General features: G+C 38.5%; 1 protein-coding gene and 1 long non-coding RNA gene across 8 annotated transcripts in view; one reads left to right on the top strand and one right to left on the bottom strand.

Annotated features, from left to right (window-relative positions):
• ADAMTSL1 (ADAMTS like 1) overlaps nt 1–22,736 on the top strand; it is an 885,520-nt gene that overhangs the window by 25,704 nt on the left and 837,080 nt on the right. The window lies entirely within an intron of this gene.
• Nucleotides 11,027–16,666, bottom strand: LOC121034497 (uncharacterized). The gene is made up of 2 exons (XR_005792465.1): nt 16,500–16,666; nt 11,027–11,424 (listed from the first exon to the last, which is right to left on the bottom strand). It is a non-coding gene; the product is annotated as an uncharacterized LOC121034497 (long non-coding RNA).

Here is a 22,736-nt window from a genome sequence, read left to right on the forward strand (position 1 = left end):
TGTGTGTGTGTGTGTGTGTGTGTGTGTGTGTGTGTGTGTGTGTGTTTGTGTGTGTGTGTGAGCATAATGAAATGATCTAATTTGTTTTTAAGATTCAACCCTTAGACCATTATGGAGGAAGGATTCGGGAAGAGAAAAAATCAACTGGGGAGATGGGTTGGATTAAGTATTCCAAGGATTTGGGTGAGAGAAAATGAAGTTTCGAGCAGAGGCTGTGACAGTAGGATGGAGATAAAGACAAAGTCCTTGAATAGAATTTGGTAGCAGACTAAATTCAGGGCCACACAGAATGGGAGAAGCAGCTGATGACTCTGACCTGCACAGCTTGTGCGAGTGGCAATGCAGTTTCATGAGATTGGATTTTCTTCCTGTATTCCTATTTGAGGCAGGTCGATAAAAAGCTTCGTTGTTTGCTTGTTGAATTGGAATTGGCTGGGAGGCATCCAAGTGAAGCTGCCTGGTAGGCATTTAGAGATGCAAGATGGGTGTGGAAAAGATGGAGGTGGCATTAGAAATAGCAACCTGTCATGTCCTTAGATTTCCATGGCCTGAACAATGGTACTTTATGTATATAGTTGACCCTTTAACAACGTGGGGATTGGGGCACTAGCCTCCTTCCCACCATAGTCAAATATCTGCATATAACTTTTGACTCCCCCCAAACTTAATTACTAATGACTGAAAGCCTTACTGATAACAAGCAGTCCATTACCACATATTTTGTATGTTAAATGTATTATATACTGTATTCTTACAATAAGTTAAGCCAGAAAAAGTGACTAAGAATATCATAAGGAAGAGAAAAGACATTTACAGCATTTCACTGTGTTTATAAAAAAATCCATGTAAGTGGACCCATGACAGCTCAAACCCATTTTGTTCAAAAGCGTCACCTGTGCACTTTAAGTTCTTTAGGACAGCACTGCTTCTGCTCACGTTACTTTTGGCCATTTTCACATTTTCTTGACAAATAGTTCCATTATTATCTCTTCTGTGGCTCTAGATTTTGATGTTGATTCCTCTTTTTTTTTTTAAGTAAGAGTTATTATTTTTGGCTTCAACTTCAGACCTTTTGGAGTGATAACAATTGAATTTCTTTATTCCATTTTCAAGTTGCAATTCTTCGGCCAACATGTCCTTGTATCATAAAAGAAAGAAGCCAAGCGTATTTCTCTTGGCTTAAACATTACAGGCAGGTGATTTCACAGCTGTTGTCTCTTGGAAATCTTCCCATTCTTCTCCTTATCTCATTGGGCAAAATGGAAACTCTCAAAGTCTGTGATTGTCAATTTGTAGTTATAGAAATTCATGGTTTGATTCCAAACCAAAATTGCCAGTGTTGTAGTTAGGAAGTGTTACTTAAAAAGGCTTCAAGCATTAATCTACTTTTTGAATACTTGTAATTCATTCCTTAATTGAAGAGACAATTTTATATGCAATTTCAGTAAAGAATCAATACATTGATACAATCTCCAACATTTATCTCATCAACAGGGAAAATACCAGCTTATGTCAGATCTCATTTTTCAAAGATCCTGAGATTTCAATATAGAGTCAGGAATAATACGTATAGTAATACCTAAGTATTTATGTTTATTTAAAATATATTGCCTACACATATTGTATGATTCCACTAACCTATATGAGGTACATAATAGGCAAATTCATAGAGATGGAAAATCATAAATTACTAAGGGGCGAGAAGAATGGAGAGTTACTGTTTATTGGGTACTGAGTTTCTGTTTGGGATGATGGAAAAGTTCTGGAAATGAACAGTGATGATGGCTGCACAACATTGTGAATATACTTAATTACAATGAACCATGCGCTTAAAAATTTTGCCTTGTCACAAACGCAAGATCTCATTCGTTTTTGTGGCTGAGTAATATTCTGTTATACACACACACACACACACACACACACACACACACACACTGCAATTTAACATGGATGGACATAGAGGGTATAATGCTAAGTGAAATAAATCAGACCAAGACAAATACCATATGATTTTACTTACATGTGGAATCTAAAAAAGACATCAAAGAAACAAACAAAAAATGACTCTTAAATACAGAGACTCATGGTTGCGGGGAGGTGGGGGGGTTAAGAGAAATAGGTAAAGGGGATTAAGAGGTACAAACTTCCAGTTATAAAAGAAGTCACAGAAATCAAAAGTATAGCATAGAGAATACAGTCAACAGTATTGTAGTAATGTTGTATGGCGGCAGATGGTGACTACATTTACCATGGTGAGCACTAAGTAATGTACAGAAGTATTGAATCAATACGTTGTGTACTTGAAACTAATAATGTATGTTAATTATACTTCTGTAAAAAAATTGTGTTGTATCCTCTAGATAAATTATAAATACACATCATAAAATTGTCTACCAAGTGTAGCTCAACTTATTCATCAAATTGGTATAATAGTATCCAAGTTATTTGTTGATGCTTAGAAATTATCAATGTAATCTTCTGGTTGGTAAATGATGTCTTAGCTGAACTCTGTTGTGACACAGGAAACTGCATCAAACTCTTCCAAGATCCCCATTAAATCAGTGGTCAATTAGGTGCCTGGCACTGTTGCCTTGTTACAACTGAAAGATGACTGGATGATGTGGGCCTAGAAGCCAGTCTTTGCCACGTGGCCTGGAAAAAAAAAGTCTGTACTTTGACCTCCACAGAAAATGTTGCTAGCAACCCACCCATGGTAACCCCTCACACACACTGAAGCACACATGTCGTTGTGCTGCCACCTTCTAGGGCATTTCAGCAGCCACTGGAAGTGACCCACATCTGTGCTGGCCCCATTCCAAGGTCCATTACCTGCTCTCTGGCTGCCACTGGGTGACATAATTAGGTAGCTTGCAGTCTCAATAAAGGATTCCTTTTCACCAGCTGGTATGGAAGTATTTCACTTGTTTTTTTTTTTTTTGTTTTTTTTTAACCAACAGTACATAGCATCTGAATGTCAGCTTTGGTTATTTATTATAAGGTGCTTTATATAAGAGTTTATAAGAACAGTGCTCACTGAGTAGCTTATGATGGTTTATTTCTTAGAGCTTAACATATTATGCCTGGACTTCACCTAGACTACATATTCAAAGTCTTGGGTTTTGGGTAATTCAGAGGTATTGCTATTGGTTTGAGATGGGGTAAAAGATCATTCTTACCTCATCGTGGGTTAATGCAGAGATTTCTTTCTTTCTTTCTTTCTTTCTTTCTTTCTTTCTTTCTTTCTTTCTCTCTCTCTCTCTTTCTCTCTTTCTTTTTCTTTCTGTCTTTCTGTCTTTCTGTCTTTCTGTCTTTCTGTCTGTCTTTCTGTCTTTCTGTCTTTCTGTCTTTCTGTCTTTCTGTCTTTCTTTCTGTCTTTCTTAATAATCTTTCCCTGAACCTCATGGGAGGGTAGTGGCAGGATACTTGTTTAAATTATTTGGCTGTTTTATCTGGACATAGGTGTACTTATTTTGCCTCCTTTTTCTTTGAGCCATTCCAGGAATATGAAAATGGTGTGAGAGTTCCTCAGGTCATTCCTTAGAGACCTCCATCATGGTTCTATAAATATGGGTTCTCATCTGTACTTTTGTGCACTAAAATTTATTGGTGTCCTTTAGAAAATTTGCTTCTACCACAGATAACTTGTATGTGTGTTTATAATTCTTCCTACTAAAACATGAGCTCAGTGTGTATGTGAATGAGGAGAATGGAATGGAGTAGCATCACTAATTCATTAACTACTGGTTCCAGTGGACTGTGCTAACAGCCAGCTCAACATGGTCCAGTTAATAACAGTTACCAGTTATTGAGTCAAGTATCTTGGGAAGCTTTGGACATAAATTCTTTCTAGGGTGATTATAAAGCTTAATGTTCAAGGAGATGAACTTATGTGAGTGAAAGTGGGCAGAAAATAGTAAAATGATAGACTTCTCTGAAAAGTATTCATCAGTAGATCGGCTTTATTATATATAAAATATGGGATTTAAAAGTATTTTAAAAGTTCCAAGAAATAAAAATCACATTATTTCATATTAACTTAAAATTTTAAGATTTCTTTATGTTGATTCTCTGAATAGTAGAATGGTTATCCAAGGTCTCTATCTATATAAATAAATAAATATATCTATAAATATATCTATGTATACATATAAATATAAATAGATATATTCATTTATAAATGTAAATAAAATAATTATAAATATATACTATGTGTGTGTGTGTATATATATATATATACACACATATATTGCATTGACATTTCTTTCTCTAATAAAATATCCTTTGTATTCTTCTGAAGATTCTATTTTTTTAAATGCTTATTTCTTTTGAGAGAGAGAGCCCAAGCAGCAGAGGAGCAGAGAGAGAGAGAGAGAGAGAGAGAGAGAGAGAATCACAAGCAGGCTTCATGTTCAGTATGGAGCTCCATGTGGGCAGGGCTGGATCTCAAAACCATGAGATCATGACCTGAGCGGGAATCAAGAGTTGGAAACTTGGGGCACCTGGGTGGCTCAGTTAAGCTTCCGACTTCAGCTCAGGTCATGATCTCACAGTTTGTGGGTTCAAGTCCTGTGTTGGGCTCTCTGCTGACAGTGCAGAACCCTCAGCTTGAATTTTTAATGAATATATTTCAAACTATTATATTTGTCAAATGTCTCTTCTTTGTAGACCTTAACGTTTTTGATGAAAATAACTGAAACAATTTTTTGTCATTTTGTACTCAGGTAACTGGTAAGTCAGAAAACATTCTAATAAATAGCAAATATTCCCAATTTTATATTTTTATAATTAAATGTATAATTATTTCAGCATAAATGAGCTTATCCTCTGAGTCTCCATTTAGAAGACTTTTCTTTCACAAATATGTTTACAAAACTAAATCCATCAAATACTCTGTGCCACCGTGATCCTTTTTAGTATTTTGCTAAATTTAGATGCTGTGAAATGTGAGGGCTTTCTAAACTTTTTTCATTCTATCTAATGTAAATTTTCTGATTAAATATGGCAATTTCCATCCAAAGATTCTTCCTACCAGTGAAGCTAATACAAAATGCAATTAGAGAATTTCAGTTAAATCTTGCACACTATCTGAGGAGCTCTCATTTAATTATTTCAGTTGCTTCCTTTCTTTCTTAGGAACCAACTTTAATGTCTTTCCTCTTCAAAAGCTTTGCTTTTAGAATGGCAATTTGTTAAAAGTTTCAAAAACCTAACTCAACATTTCACTGATACCTTGATTACTTCATTAAAGGTTTCTAATAGAGTTTTAGCAGAATGCAATAAAATTTGGAGGATTTGTTTACAAAAACAGGTCAATTATAGGACACTAAGGTTGACTTTTGAAATTGTTCTACAAGTTTTCTAGAATCTGATTAATGATTTAGGGCAAGGAGAAAAACAATACTGCCATACAGAAGCATGTGTAAGCAAAATGGGCTTTGCCACTAAAGGTTTGTTTCTAGTTGCTTTGTGCCTGTGTGTATACATACATGTACTTAACTATGAAACTGTACACATATACATTATATATAGTTACATATAAGTTTTGTTTTTAGTTACTTTATATACGTGACTATATACATATGTGTGTAGGTTTATATACATATCTATATTAGTGTGAGTATATATAAAGTAGTTAAAGTAACTGAAAAATACAAGACATTGTCCTTGTGACACACACATATACATACACTAACACTACACTTGGTAATTTTTGTAAATCACGGCTATTTTGATTGGTTGACTATAACAGTTTGGGCACAATTTTAAATTATTTCAAGTATATTTCTGCTCCATGTTTTTTTAATTTTGTGAGAACATTGTTTTTTCCAGTATGCTATATTCTACTAAATTTGTGTTGGTACTTATATCACGAAAATAAATAGTTTTGTCTTTATTTTTTTTTAATTTTTCTTTTAACGTTTATTTTTATTTTTGGGGCAGAGAGAGACAGAGCATGAACAGGGGAGGGGCAGAGAGAGAGGGAGACACAGAATCGGAAGCAGGCTCCAGGCTCTGAGCCATCAGCCCAGAGTCTGACGCGGGGCTGGAACTCACAGACCGTGAGATCGTGACCTGAGCTGAAGTCCGACGCTTAACCAACTGAGCCACCCAGGCGCCCCAATACTTTTGTCTTTAATGTTGACTTTTTAACTGTTCCATACATAGCAATCAACACTATTGTCAGCTGTTTCACTGAAGACAGAGTAAACCTCCCAAAGCTCCTTTCCCACGAAGTATATAAGGAGTCAAATGATTATTGGCATTCACTTAACTGACTTCTCTTTGTAGCATCCTTGACAGTGATCACTTAACTGTTTGCAAATCAACGCCAGTCAGACAAGCATTCAGTTCATTGTATTGCTTCACTTTTCTTACGTACACAAGAAAACTTGGAAATGAGGGGGCATCTGGGTAGCTCAGTGGGTTAAGCATCTGACTTTGGCTAGGTCATGGTCTCCTGGTTCACAGGTTTGAACCCCACGTTGGGTTCTGTGCTGACAGCTCAGAGCCAGGAGCCTGCTTCAGATTCTGTGTCTCCCTCTCTCTACTCCTCCACCACTTATTTTCTCTCTCTCTCTCTCTCTCTCTCTCTCTCTCTCTGTCTGTCTCAAAAATAAATAAACAGGGGCACCTGGGTGGCGCAGTCGGTTAAGCGTCCGACTTCAGCCAGGTCACGATCTCGCGGTCCGTGAGTTCGAGCCCCGCGTCGGGCTCTGGGCTGATGGCTCGGAGCCTGGAGCCTGCTTCCGATTCTGTGTCTCCCTCTCTCTCTGCCCCTCCCCCGTTCATGCTCTGTCTCTCTCTGTCCCAAAAATAAATAAATGTTGAAAAAAAAACTTTAAAAAAAATAAATAAACATTTAAAAATAAAAAAAAAAGCTTGGAATTGAAAAAATTAGAGGAACAACTATTTTGCTTCAAAGTTATATATCACAGAGCAATACATAAATACTTTATGTAGCTGCACATGCTATGCCATCATCTTCAGGCACCATTTTCAGAAAATAATCAGTTTTTCAAATAGATTTTGATACTGTTGAGGCACCTTGAGGTCTCTGGTGTTCATGTGGTCAAAGATTCATCATGGATCCCGTCGTGGATGGTAAATGTCTACAAACATTCTGTTCCAGTTTTCCATCCTCTTTTGAAATGGAACTTCTTTTTTTCTTACTATGTATTTTCATTTTTTAAAAAAAATATAATTTTTTGTCAAATTGGCTAACATGTAGTGTGTACGGTGTGCTCTTGGTTTGGGGGTAGATTCCCATGATTGTAGCTTATATACAACACCCAGTGCTCATCCCAACGAGTGCCCTCCTCAATGCCCATCACCCATTTTCTCCTCTCCCCCACCTCCATCAACCCTCAGTTTGTTCTCTCTATTTAAGAGTCTCTTATGGTTTGCCTCCCTCCCTCTCTCTAACTATTTTTTTCCCCTTTCCTTCCCTCTTGGTCTTCTGTTAAGTTTCTCAAGTTCCACATAGGAGTAAAAACATGGAATGTGTCTTTCTCTGACTGACTTATTTCACTTAGGATAATACCTCCAGTTTCATCCATGTTGCTGCAAATGGCATGATTTCATTCTTTCTCATTGCCAAGTAGTATTCCATTGTATATATGTTATTTCATTTTTTTTTTGAGCTCACTTTTATCAAATGGTTCATTGCAATATTACAAAGCATTACCAAAAAATTAAATAGCTGCAGCTTTTCACTACAATAAATGATGAAACCACCATAACAAAAGTATGCAGACTACACTCAGTTGCTCTCCAGTGGGACTGCTCAGCCTTTATTTCCTATACACATTTCATAAATAGCTAATTGTACTTCGCCCCTTTTCCCATCACCTCAGCTGACAGGTGAACTATCAACTTTGTGCCTTTCACAGGCTAACACATGGACCATAACCCAGCTGACTAGCGTATCAGCTGGTTGGCTGAAATAGCAGTGTAGAATACTCTTACCACCATTTGAGACCAGGGGTAGGTGTCTGAAGCTAGTGGCATTAGGGAGTGTCATCGATATCATCCTTGTAAGTGAAATAGAATTCCTGTCAAGACAGGAAAGTATCTAGAAAACAGCATCAGTTGATACTAGTTGATTCTAGATTTAACCCCATGTTACAGTGAGAACTCTTTTCTTAATGGCTTATCGAGGTATAATTGACATATAATAAACTGCACATGTTTCAAGAATGTGCATAGAGTTGATACATTTTGACACATGTGCACATGTGAAATTATCACCACAATCAAGGTAATAAACATATTCATCAGCCCCTAGAAGTTTCCTTGTACCCCTTTGTAATCTCTCTCTGTTGACCCTCCCACCTTCCCCCATTCTGCCCGAGGCAACCACATTGATCTGCTTTCTGTAACCAGTGATTCGTTTTCATTTTCTAGGGTTTCATAAAAATGGAATCCTACAGCATGCTTTTTGTTTCTCATTCAGCATAATTATTTTAAGACTCATCCTAGTTACGTGTGTCATTACTTCATTCCTTTTTATTACTGAGGAATATTCCATCATGTGGATATATCACAATATGTTTAACTTTTCACCTATTAATGGGAAAGGTTTCCAGGGATGTTTCCAGTTTTGGATTATTATAAATAAAATAGAACTCTTGTCTGCACAAGTGTCTCACATATTAGTAGATAAGTCCATGGCAGAAACTTGAAGTACAGTGTGGTTTACTGCAATATTAGAAGAAACTGGAATCTAGTTAAACAATTTTGGTTTTACTTTAATGCAAGTGTTGATAAAAATATTTTATTTTATTGTTTTAAATGTTTACTTTTGAGAGACAGCAAGAGAGAGCGAGAGTGTGTGTGCACAAGTGGGGGAGGGACAAAGAGAGAGAGGGAGACGTAGAATCTGAAGCAGGCTTCAAACTCTGAGCTGTCAGCTCAGAGCCCCATGCAGGGCTCGAACCCACAGACCATGAGATCATGACCTGAGCCGAATTAGGATGCTTAACTGACTGAGCCACCCAAGCACCCCAATAAGAATAGTTTAAAAATGAAAACAATAACAATAGGATAAATGCCAGACTTGATGGTATACCAGGACAATAGGTGTAAACCATGACTGTAATATACTCTGCTACGAGGCTGGTACTATTACTCCCATTTAACAGGGAGGAAACTGAGGTCCAGGCAGTTGAAGCATCTTATCCAGGATCATATAATTAGTTAGAAACATCTATACGGTTCCAAACTCTTATCCCACTATAAATCACTGACATTCTAGTATCTGATGACCTTAAGTATATAATGAAGGGGTACAATGTTAAAGAATATGACACTTGTATTAAAAAAAAAGTTTAAAATGCACATACTTATGGAGCCTTTATATTGAGTACAAGAAGTTTGCATGAGAGATTAAATTATGACCACTTTTTAGAAGAGGGCTTCAGGATGCTGAGAGAGCCGGTTGTAGAAGTGAGGAAGATGTTCTATGAGGGCCAGAGACAGCAACTCAGAGCCAAGCTCAGTGAGGGGATATAGAGTGCTTGCCTTAATAGTTTGTGCAGCAGGTGTTTAAAGGCAGGTGAGTTGGTCAAGGAAAAATGAGTTAGATTATATCTACCATTAAGCAGGGCTTTGAATGAGAGTGAAGGTTTTGTATTTATAGTTTAATGGGGTAAACATCCCAGGGCCCTAAGAAGAGAGCTGTCTGATTGGTGTTTCCTTTTCATTAATCACATATTGTAACTGTTTAAGACCCTTATTACTTTTTTGGGAATCCCAGCCACTCCAAGCCATAGTAGCCTAGTTCTCAAGAATTTGGACAGAACGGTATGTTTCTGTCTTACTCCTCTTGGGCAGCAGAGTGGAAACCTGAGGGCCTCGCTCATCTCTCTTCTCTAGGACTGACATGCACGGTGTGCAGATGGCTCTTGAGCACTCTCCACAGTAGCACTCCCGGAAGCATGTGGCACCAGTCTCTACAGAGAAGGCCACATGGACTCTGACAAGTTCTGATGTGATTCCCTGAAATGCTTGTGACTTGTCACCACTCCTTGTTTTGACACCAGAAAAATGGAAAACCAGTGTCCACCCCAAATTTTGTTACCTGCTACTATCATAGTGCTTTGTGTTGAATTGGGGGGGGGGCGCTATAAATACAGAAAAGAAAAACTGTTGCAGACTATGAGTCTGGAGTTCTCTCTTATCCAGCAAGAGAGCAGATGCACAATTGAATACGAGAGAGGCTAATGTCCGGAGGAGAGAAGAACCCTGAACAGGTGTCTCTGTATTTATTGAGCTCACAAGATATTACCCACATGGTGAACGTGGAGAAAAAAGACAGTAATCATTAACTTGTGTGTATAAGAAGCAAAGGGTCTTGGGAGGGGCAAGTGGAGTTTGTGATCCAAGTACAATAGTATATTAGAGTCAGATAGAAAGTATTTGTGATCCCATTACAATATCTCACTAGCTAACCTCAAGTGTGTTCACCCTGTGGTGGCGACTTTCTACCCTAGGCCTTTTTCTAACCCATTTATGTAAGTAGAACCTATTTCCCCACAGAAGACAATAGCATATGTAATGCTATAAAAGACATCATGCACCTACCACTTAGAATTCATGTGCATTACGTTTTGCCTCATTTCTTCTTCCCTTATGAAATAATTAAATATTATAAATAGCAGTGAAGTCCTCTTTGAATCTTTTTCCTAATCTTATTTCCACCCTTCCCTGGAAACATCTGCTACCATGATGTTCATCAGTTCCTTTATCCCTATTTTTATACTTTTAACAACATATGTATGGGTGTATGCATTTAAAATTCTAAACATTTGTATGTTATATATATTATACTCCTTGAAGCAATTTGTAACTATTTCATGCCACTCTATTGTGATCTAGTCTTCTTGACACATGGAGATCTAGTCACGAATTTTAATTGCTGTTAAATATTTCCATTATATGTGTATATCAGAATTTATGCCTTTCTGTTGATAAACATATAGGTTTATATCCATCAGAGTCACAACAGAAAAGAGATGGCACACTCATGCTGGGTAATTGAGGAGAATTTAATAAAAGATTTGTTTACGACTCTGTGGGCAAGGTTTCAGGATACAGCAGGGAGGGTATAATATCCTGCAGAAGGAACAGTGCACCTATTACCAACCCTGTGCCTGACACAGGCTGTTTGTTCCCAGAGAGAGAGCTGTCTAGAGAGGCCTGGCAGGAGCTGTATCCTTCATAGAGATGCAGCCACATATTTTCTTGTGATTCCTCAAAAAGAGAGTGAACACCTTGACTGCATTCTCTTTTCTTCCTCTGATTTTTGTTGGGGTTCTTCATTGGATGGTCCCAACTGGAAGACAAAGGGCCAAGGGAATCATTGCCATACTCCTTGAAGATTAGCTTCCCAGGGCATAGCATCCTGGAGAAGGGTGGATTCTGAATCTGGGAGGGTAGAGAAGAGACATGCAGCACACTGTTGTTTCATATAATTTGCTACTACACAAGGGCTTCAGGGGCCATTTTTGTCATGCATCTATATCCACCTGTCTAGAGTTTCTCCAGGGTGTACATAGAACAATGGAGTTGCTTAGTCTTAAGAATTGCAGGGGTAACTGGGTGGCTCAGTGGGTCAAGCGTCCAACTCTTGACTTGGACTTAGGTCATGATCTCATGGTTTGTGAGTTTGAGCCCCATGTCAGGCTTTGCACTGACAGTGCAGAGCCTGCTTGGGATTCTCTCTCTCTGCTCCTCCCCTGCTTGCTCACACACACTCTCTCTCTCTCTCTCTCAAAATAAATAAACTTAAAGTAATTGCAGATTTTTCACTTCATGCATATTGCCATACCCCCCTAAAGTAGTTGTATTTTCACCAGCTCTGCACCTAAATTCCTTTTCCCATGTCCTTTTCCCTTGACATTTTATTTTTGCCAACATGGTGAGTTCAAAATGGTATCACATCATGAAATTTTAACATACCTTTCCTTGATTATCTGTGAGGTTAATTACCTTTTTATTAGATATTTTAGTTTCTTTTCCTGTGTTTTACTATTTATAGCTATTGCCCATTTTTCTACTGAGTTGTTAGTCCTTATTTATCTGTAGGAAATCTTTATATACAACAGATTCTGATTTTTCACTGCTTATATATGTTGCAAATATCTCCTTCAAATATGTGGCTTGTCTTTATTTTTGTTTATAATTTTCTTTATTCTATGAAATTATTAATTTTTTTCTGTGTTATATATGTTATTTTTATGATCAACTTTCTGATCCTGGATCATAAAAATATGTTTTTATTTTCATTGAAGTTTTACTTTTTCTTGTAGGTCTTTAATCCATTTGGAATTTCGTTTTGCTTACTGTCTGATAGACTTTTTTTTTTTTTTTTTGAGAGAGAGCGTGAGCGAGAGCGAGCAAGGAAGGGGCGGAGGGAGAGTGAGAGAGAGAATTGTAATCAGGCTCCATGCCCAGCTTGGAGCCCTATAGAGGGGCTCAAAATCTCACCACTGTGAGATCATGACATGAGTAGAAATCAGGAGTTGGAAGCTTAGCGGACAGAATCACCCAGGCGCCCCTGTGAGAAAGACATCTAACTTATTCTTTTCCCATGGAAAATTGACCTATTCTAACACAATTTACTATGTATCAGTTTTCTGCTATTTATGATGCCTTCCCTCTCATACCCAGTTTTTTATTTCTTGGTTTTTTGTTTTCTTTTACAAGCATAGGATTGTGTCTGGGATTTCCATTATGCTCTGTTGTTCTTTTTGAATATTCCTGCATAGATAAAACCATGTTTTAATGACTGCAATTTAATATGCTATCATACGATTAGTCCTGTTACCTGAAAGGCAATTCCTCTTCTCTCCACTCTGCTGCCTCATCCTCTACTCTTCTTTGGAATGTCTTAGCTATATTCATACCTTGACTGTTTCATATGAATTTTATTATCAGTTTGTCAATTTTCATAAAATTTTTTGATTGGAATTACACTGATTACCTCCATTCATTTGGGTAGAAATAACATCTTTATGATACTAAATCTTTCCATTCTTGAATTGGGTGTATCTCTCCACTTAAGATCTTCTATGTCCTTTGATCAAGTTTTGTAATTTTCTCAGGTCTTGTACATCTTTGGTTGGATTTCTTCTTAACTGCCTCATTGTTACTTTCTGGTTATTATTGGGAATGAGATCTTTTTCTCCCATTGTATTTTCCTAATTGGTCATTATCATTGTGGAGGAGTGTTATGTGATTACTATGGAGAAATGTTATGTATTTCATTTATTATTTTGGTATCAGATTACGATACTCCTTGCTCAAAGTCTCCCAAAGTCTTTCCATCTGAGTTAGTGTAACATCCAAAATCATTATGGTGACCTGTGCAGCCCTATTGTGATCTAGTCTCATGACCCCTTTTTGGGTTTACCTCTTACCATTAGCTCCCCTGTTCCCTTTATGAATCTATATAACACTCTGCCTCATCATTTTCTCCTTTACCATCCTTTGTTTTTCTTCTTAGCTCTTATTACTAATTTTTTAAAAATGACTGGTTTTTTACAAATCATTATTTCTTGGTTCTTTTCCTGCCTCCTCACACTATAAGTAAGCTGTACAATAAGGGGGACTTTGTTTTATTTACTGTTGTATCTTCAATACCTAGAACAGTGTTGACACACAATAGGCTCTTAATAAGTACTCGTTGAATGAGTGAATAAATAAACCCAGTAACTTTGCTGGATTCTCCATTAGAAAAATCAAAGACAAAGTATTAGAACTCTGACAGTCTACGAATCACAACAGTATTGAAAGAGATCTACCTTTTATTGTGCACCTTCTCCCCAAGACTCTGGTGTGAGCACAAATAATTGGCTGACAGGACACCTAAGTGGACACATTACTTTAACATCTCCTCTGAAGCCTTTGAATCTTCTTGTGTACTCTCTTCTGTAGGGTCAGCTGCTTTCCCTGAGGCTCCCCAGCCCAGTGGAAGGACATCCCTGGTGAACTTTAGTATTTCCCTCAAATGTATACTGGGGCCTTGGCATCTGCTTTGATTTTACCTTTCATAACACTGAACTGCATGGCAATTTGGTCAACAAACCAGAGCTGCTTTTAGGACAAAGCTCTGTCATATAAGTCACTACAGTGCTAGAAGTTCAGGCTGTTCTTACTGCTGCTGTTGATGCTTAGTGGTCCATTTGTCACAATCTACACAAGTGCATCTATCCATTACTTCATTTATTCATCCTACAACCTTTGAGTAAGAGCATGCGTAAGGCACTTTACTAGGTGGTTCAGGTTGTATGATAATTGTGGCTTACACCGTACTCTTGGGAAGTTCATACTCTACTAGTGGAAATAGTTAAAATGCATTGTGTTCAGGGAAACCAGGAAAGAAGAGTAATTCATTCTACCTGGAAGAATCTTGGGAGAGTTCACAGACTAGGCAACAATTGAGGTTGGCCTTACTTATTAAAGGAGAGAGAAGGTTTCTAAGAGGAGAATTAAGAACTGCCTTTACAAAAGCAAAGTGTCTTTGATCTAGAAATTTCACTTATAGTAATTTGTCCTACAGATATACGTGTATGCAAAGATTTAGTTCAGTCAGTATTGTTTGTAAAATCAAAATAATTAAAACTATTTAAATGTCCATTATGGGACTGGTTTAGTAGTCTGCAAAGTTCAACAATATCAAGTAAGTCTGTATGCACTGATTTAGAAAGATAGAACATTATATTTGATAACAAAACACTTAAGTCTCAGGCTACATGTAGAAAGAAAAAGGTATGCTTATATATGCATAGAAAAATTCTGGAAGGATACCGTTTCAGTTGTCTGTTGTTGCAAAACAAACCACTCCAAAGCTTAATGGTTCAAAACAACCAAGATTTTATGCTCTTGACTTTGTGCAGGAAAAATTTGGGCAAGATAAACCTGGGAAGGCCTGCTGCTACTCCAGATAACTGGCATCTTAGTTAAGGTAGAGTGAATGACTGGAGTTAGCTGGGTGGCTTGAAGGGGCCATCTGTCTGGCTGGTGGTTAGGTTTCTTTTCATTTCCATACTACATTCATATTTAATATGGCTTCTTCACTCACAAGTCTGGTGTCTAGGCTGGGGTAGTTAGAAGCTGGAGGGCTAGCCAGAGAGATCTCTCTCTCCCCTCTTCTTCTTCTCCCCAAGTGGCACTTCCTATAGGAATCATGGGCTCCCTTATAGCCTGGCAATCTCAGAGTAGTAAGACTTCTAAGAAGGCAGCTGGCTTCTCCCACACACAACATTCTGAAAGGCCCAGGTAGAAGCTGCCAGGCTTTTTATAACCTGGCCTTGGCGGTTCTAGAACATTCCTTCTGTCACATTCTATTGCTTATTCAAGTCACTAAAACCAACCCAGATTCTAAAAATTGGATGGCACCTCTCAATGGTGGAAGAACAAAGAGTTTTCACCTGCCATTCATTGATCTTAAATTTTTAAGGTAGTTTAAAGATAGTCTTTATCTTAGTTTCTATATCTAAATTCAGATACATAAGACATTTGTGAATAGTAATTGCCTCCAGAGAAGGACTCAGAGGGTATGGGATATTAAGGAGACTTGTATTTTATTATATATTTTTTCAGAATGGTTGGATTTGAAAAAAAATCATTATAGCTGTATAACATTTTTAATTAGAAATCAGCCCCCTAACATAGTTGCTCATAACAAGCTTAGGAGGCATAGAACTTTTGAAGCATGGTAGGGGGCTGTGCTCAACTTTATAAATTGTCCCGCAGTGTGCCCATGAAGCATTTGTTCTCTTGTACAAATAAAAGGGTTAGATCCCAAGAATAGGGGAAGTAGAGGGCCAGGGTTTCAGTCTAAGTTAACAACGTTAAGTTCTAGAAAGAAAAAAAAAATTAAACACAGGTCTGTTTAGGGTTTTCACTAAAAGTGGAAATCACTCTGTACGGGAAAGGTTCATGTTTCCCCTAAACTTCCTGAATTCCCACTCCTTCCAGTTTAGACATTTGATGGTGCTAGACCTGGAGTCTGTCAAGCTGAAGGTGAAAAGGTCCTGGGCTGCTCTTGAACTCCTGAGGCCCCCTTAGGAAGTGTAACTTCTTGCATCCAGCTAGCAAGATACGGGTTAGGTGCAAATGGATGTGACTTCAGTTCAAAATAATGAAAAATCAGCTACATGTACATATTTTATGTTTTATATGCTGTATATGTGTGTTATATCATGTGGAAAGTATAGAGTGATCTAAAGGTGGAAACCTTGCATATACATGCCATGACTTTCTCTTAATAATACAGAAGAAGCTGGGGCACCTGGGTGGCTCCATCACTTAAGCATCTGACTTCGGCTCAGGTCATGATCTCGCAGTTCATGTGTTCGAGACCCACATTGGCCTCTCTGCTGTCAGTACAGAGCCCGCTTCGGATCCTATGTCCCCCTCTCTCTCTGTGCCTCCCCCACTCACTCCTTGTCTCTCTCAAAATAAATAAACGTAAAAAAGAATAGAGAAGAACCCACCTGCCATGTGACTGCGAAGCTTGTTCCATGTGGCCCCCTAGTGCTTGGCAATCTGTCAGGCTGTTGAGTGACCAAAGTGTCTCTTCCTTTCCTGGAACCTGGGACAAGAGACACTTTTGGCTATGCTGTCAGCAAAAGGAAAGGAAGTCTTTTGCTTTTTTAATTTGCTTGGTTTGCTGAGGCATGGCTCTGAAAAATTCCAAATTTAGGATTGTGGTTATAATGTCTTTTGGGCTTGTAATTTTGTGTTTCGTTATTCAATTTTTATTTTAGGAAACATTTTTTTTAATTTGAAAGCTTTCAAAGGAGAAAAGAATTTTTTAAATATTGGCTGAAATGTCAACCAAATACCATGGAAAAATTAGTATTTCATTTTTTTAAATCCACATCGACACAGTTATCCATGAGACTAATACTATGTAAATCAAATATTGGACAGAAAGTTGCATTTTTCATGAACACATTTTACCTTCTAATGCTTTTTGAAGAGATTTTAATACCTTCCTTGGAGACACATGCTATCTATGTTTTGCGGAGAGATGATCTAAGTCTTAAAGTCAACTACCCTACCCATAAAAATATAGTTTGAACACCAAATTCTGATCTTATTTGTTCGTTGAGCTAGGCTGCTTGGGACAAATGGGATTGATAGTAATAGCTTATTGATAGTGTTGATGGTAACATTGATAGATAATCAGTATTGTAGAATTGGCAATATTGTTGGCTCTTCTTTCAGCAGAACAATTAGAAAGCAATGAGGTTTTATGTGCTGTAAGCAAAGAAAAAAGTAAATCTATGAAAGTAACAAAGTTTCAGAGCAAAGCAACTTAAACTTGAGAAACAGTTCACTGTAATAGTTTCAGTGGGTTTAGGTGCTGGGAGGCCTGCATGTCTACAGCAGGATTCTGTTTTCTGTTCCCTTTCTCTGTTTGGACTGCCAAAGCCTTTTCTGTGTTGCCATAGTGCAGATGTCCTTTCCTTGGCTTGGGGGTGAAAGTTAGGTATTGAGTTCACTGCTTTTCCTTTCTCATCAGCTTGCAACAGTGAAAATCACCCCCCTTAGGAGCCTCTTAACAGTTACCACTAACCTGCATGCTGAAATGGCATAGCTCTCAGATCATCCAGAACACATAGTGTATCTTTCTAGATTTTCATGATAATGAAAACAGAATTAAAATATGCTACAGTGTTCTCAAGAAAATTACTATTAGGAAGACTGATTAGAATTCAAAGATGGATCAAATGTGTGGTGTATATGTGTGTGTGTGTGTGTGTGTACACACACACACACACACACACACGTGCATGTTAAAATATACATATGTATTTAAAATATATCTATATACATGTTAAAATATACATGTGTTTAAAATATATCAATATCCCTGTTAAAATATACATATGCGTTTAAAATATATCCGTATCCATAGCTCTGTATAAAAAACTTTTTTTAATGTTTTTATTTATTTTTGAGACAGAGACAGAGCCTGAGCAGGGGAGGGGCAGAGAGAGAGGGAGACGCAGAATCCAAAGCAGGCTCCAGGCTCTGAGCTGTCAGCACAGAGCCCGACGCAGGCCTCGAACTCACGGACTGTGAGATCATGACCTGAAATGAAGTCGGACGCTTAACCGACTGAGCTACCCAGGCGCCCCTTTAGCTCTGTGTTTTAAACATATAATAATAAATGTTTCAGAGGAACTCACAGACCCAAACACTCTCAGTTCGAGAGACACCGTTGGAGAATTAGAGCCTAGAGGAGTCCACTGTCATCCCCTTAGACTTCTTTCCTCCATCCCTTTCTGCGTTCCAGATACTGCTGGTGCTACTTCTCTTTAATCCCCACTTGTTATTACCACTGATCAGCATGTTTTTGACACTAATGGACTCTGCTAGATACGGCCACCAGGGCAAGGCTGCCATTCTTGGCATTACAGCTTTTTGGGCTTCTGACACCCCCATCTTCAAGCTCTCTCTCCACATCTACTGCTCTGGCTGCTGCTCTCTTGCCAGCCTAATTTTGTCTCTCGGTAGGTCAATCTCCAGTGGTAGGGGAAGCCAGAACTCAGGTTTGGCCTTTGTGCCCCACTGTAATAGGTTGACTAGTGTCCCCTCAGATTCATGTCCACCTAGAACCTCAGAATGTGAGCTTATCTGACAATGTAATTAGGAGGAGGCCATACGGAGTTAGTTAGGGTGGGTCCTAAAGTCATTGACTGGTGTCCGTCAGAAGAGGCAAAGGCCATGTGAAGAAGGGGGCAGCTACCAGGTAAAAGAGCCCCTGGGTTGTTGGGAGCCACCACCAGAAGCTACCAAGAGGCAAAGAAGGATCCCCCAGTAGATCCCTCAGAGGGAGCACGGGTGACAACACCTTGATTTGGATGCTTCAACCTGCTAAGACTGTGACAGGGATAAATTTCTGTTATTTTAAGCCTCCCAGTTTGTGGTAATTAGGGCAGCCCAGGGAAAACAATACACTGACCTACCAAAACATATCTTTATCTCCCTTTTCTCTAGCTGCTTTTCTCTTTCGTCTTCCTTTGAAATGTCTCTTCCTTTGTTTTTCCTTTTTGTGTTTCAGGTACTTCGACCTCTTTCTAGTTAGCTGCACTACTTCAGAAGGGGTGGGTAACTTTTAGATTTAGAATGCAAGTCAGCCATCGTTTCACACAGAATCCCCCTCCTAGTTCCTTCGGACAGCAGTGTAGATAATACTGCCTTGATAAACGATGTTCAGATTTGTTTTTCCACTAGACACTCAGATGAGATAATGGGGAAAAGAAGCAACTTGTAGAAACATTCCCCCCATCTTGGGAAACGCAGTCTTGTTTATTAAAGGCTCGAGTTTTGTGAGCAAGTTTATCACATTAATTTTTGTTACAGGAAGATTATTTTAGCTGACGTTTTCCTTCCAAGTAAAATTCATGGAGTGCTAACAGTGTCTTAGGCTGGATCCTGAGCCAAAACAATTTGCTTATCCTTAGATGAAGAATGGCTCATTAGTTGGGCATTGGACAAAATGTTCTTTTCCTCTATTTGTCCTTAATTACATTAATTAGCTGCAATTTCTGTGGCATTGTATGTTTTGTGCATAACACATTCCAGAGCAGTTCAAGTAAGGTGATTTAAAAATTGGATTTGTGTATCACAACCCCAAACCCCAAACCAAAACCCACATTTCTCCCATGCCAAAGAAAAGGAAAGTAAGCCTTAAAAGTTACATTTGAGAACATGTGAGATCTTGCCTGATATAAATAATAGGTACTGGTATAGAAAGATACCCCTGTTAAATTCCATGAGAAATTTGGCCTTATTGTAATTCCTGGCAGAGGTTGAGAAAGCCATATAGGTTTGGTGTTCATACTGTGATACATAAAATCAGAGCTAACACAAATTGTGACTAGGCAGAAATATTTTTTTATTTTACCAGAACCCTGAAAGTATTGAGTTGAGTTCCTTACAAATATTTTACTGCATCAGTATCCCTTCTTAAATTACTCTAAAGTTTGCTGTCTGTGGGAATATTAACTCAAAATAATTACCCCTATACTACATTATAATTTCATGTGCCAACAAAAATTCTATATGTGGCTTAAAATGTGACAAACTTGAAAGACTTCTAAATATCATGAACGTGTTGAACTTCTCAAAGAAGATAAAGGAAAGTTGAATTTGTGTCTAGGATTTTGCCAAACAACATTTGGACTTTTGGTTATATGATTAATGTTACTTTTCATTTAGTATATGACTTAACATCAGACTTTTCCCCTTATCTACTGCCTTCAAGGTCTGCTACTTTTGGCTTTTCTGTATGATTATTTAATTAAAGCTACAGAAATAGATGATAGTGGTAACCCTTCTCTCCCTACCCACAGCTTCACTGAGTATTTGAAATATATCACAGTCCTGGTTAAACTTTTAACCCCACCTATTTTTCTTTTCTATATTTTCCTTTCTTCTATCCTGAAACTCTCATCCTGTTCTAGAATATAATGGTCCCTGATTTTCCAAGTCTGATCCGACTTACCCATAAGATGGGTCTTTTGATGCCCTTCTGTTCATGGTGGTTTGGGCCCTGCTTACCTTTCAGGTCTATCTCAGAAGTCAAAATGTAGCAGATTTGTTAGGGTGAATTTCAGCTGTGACAGAGAACCCAAAGTATTACAGTGCCTTAAACAAGATGTAAAAATGCATTTCTCTTCCTCACCAAACACCAGTGGTCCAGGCGGGTCCAGGGGAGTCACAATCCCTGGCTCCCTCTTTCTTGAGTCTCCATTGTATTGTCATGAACACAATTTTTAGGTTTCGTCCAAGATGACTGCTCCCACTCCACTACCATGGCCACATTCTATCCAGAAAGAAGGGACACAAGGATAAAGGATGGCATGCCCCGTGCAAGACTCTTGCTGGAAGCTGTAGATATCAATCTGCTTGCATCTTTTTGGCCTAGACCTAGTCACATGGACACGTCTAACTGAGGACTGTACAGAAATGGGATCTTTACCCCAGGTAGCTGTTTGCCCAGCTAGGGACTTGGGCTTCTATTACCGTGAAATAAGGGGAGAAAGAGTACGAGGAATAACCCGCAGTCTTGGTCAGTGTTACAGAAAGAAAAGCCAGGATGCTTATGGAAGGTCTCAAACTCTGCCACTGACTGCAAGACCTTCTCTAAGACACCCACTCTGGGTCTCAGTTTCTAATCATCATTTATTTTATAAACATTAATTGATCTCTGCTTTGTGCACAGCACTGTTCTCAGTACGGACCGGATAGGAGAGCCCATAACATTGTCCTTTTCTTCAAGGACTAATACAATATGTGGGGAAACATGTTCTTTTCCCTCCTTTTCTGTGCTCATCTCAGACTTTTTAACATCTTAGTGGGAAATGCATTGACACATCCTACATGAACTTTACAGACTTCCTTTGCATTTTCACAGAGACCTTTCTGTTCCACGTCAGCAGCTTGCACGGTCCTGGCATGTAGTAGATGCTCAATGAACAAGAGCTTTGTCAGGCTCCCGGAACGTTCACCCTCTTCCTTTCCTGATCCTAAGTTAACATGGTTATGGTTCACTTGTAGTAGAAGTCTTCACTAACTGCATAAGATTTGGGAAATATATAGTTTAGACAGGCTAGAAAAATGATTTTAAAGAATACCTTAAACCATTTCACTTTTTATGTTTTTTATTAGAACAATTTAGCTTTACTTTTCCCATGTATGTTTTAATTACATTGGAAATTTAGTTTGTGGGCAAGTTAGCATAATGCATCAAAGGGACTTCAGTGTCATTTGGTCCTAGGCTCTGCTAATTCTATGTGAACTTGGACAAGTTTTCAGTTTCTCTGAGCCTGTTTTTTAATCTTTCTGATAGGTATAATAATAACCGTCCATGAATTTGGTGGCTTAATTTATAAGGAGATAATAAAGGACGGTGGTGCAACACCTGTCATTTCACTGTTTTTGTTCCAATAGCTCTTAAATGGTTGCGTTAAGTTGGTGTGTTCGATTTCAGCTTCAGATGCATCTTGCTCTCAAGCATCCTTTCTTTGTATGAAGCACCACTGGTGGGAAGAAGCCTACTCTGGGAACTTACTATATTTGCCTGTGACCCTTTAATCTGGAGGCTGGCCCGTTTCTGGCCAGTGTCAGGGAGTTATAGGGTGGAATAGCATGGGTCTAGCCCACCCTGAGAACCCCATGAATCTGGGTATCTTTTCAGGACTCTGGGGACAGAAGGTTAATCAGAAGTAGAATTCCCATGCTAATCCTGGAAACATAATAACTCATGTTTATGTAGAACTTTATCATGTAAGGGCATGTCCCCTTATAGCAGGGAGATAGGTTGTCTTTACTGTACGGATAACAAAAATCGAGTTTTGTAGAGGCTAACTGAGCTGGCCAGAGGTCACAAAACAACTGAAGGGCAGAGCTGGAGATTGGACGCTTGTGTCCTCATTCCCAGTTCCTTTTTATTAGATGGGTCTTGGTCTTCTCCTGGCAGACCAGAGAAGGTTCTTGCCTACAAACCAGGCAAGGGCTTACCAGCCTCAGCTGGTACCTGGGGGGGGCGATCATGAGACCACACTCAGGACTAGGAGGGCAAGAAAAGCTTGGCCTAGAAATGTACTCTCCACTATGAATTAACTGTGTATATCATAGTATACCTTCTCAATACTTTTCCTGTCAGTGTTTTTACATTTTCATCTTGGTCTTTTGCTCAATATCAAGTGTTACGT

The sequence above is a fragment of the Herpailurus yagouaroundi genome, unplaced genomic scaffold (assembly GCF_014898765.1).
Source record: "Herpailurus yagouaroundi ecotype Mexico unplaced genomic scaffold, PumYag 160, whole genome shotgun sequence".
NCBI classification, from domain to species: Eukaryota; Metazoa; Chordata; class Mammalia; order Carnivora; family Felidae; genus Herpailurus; species Herpailurus yagouaroundi.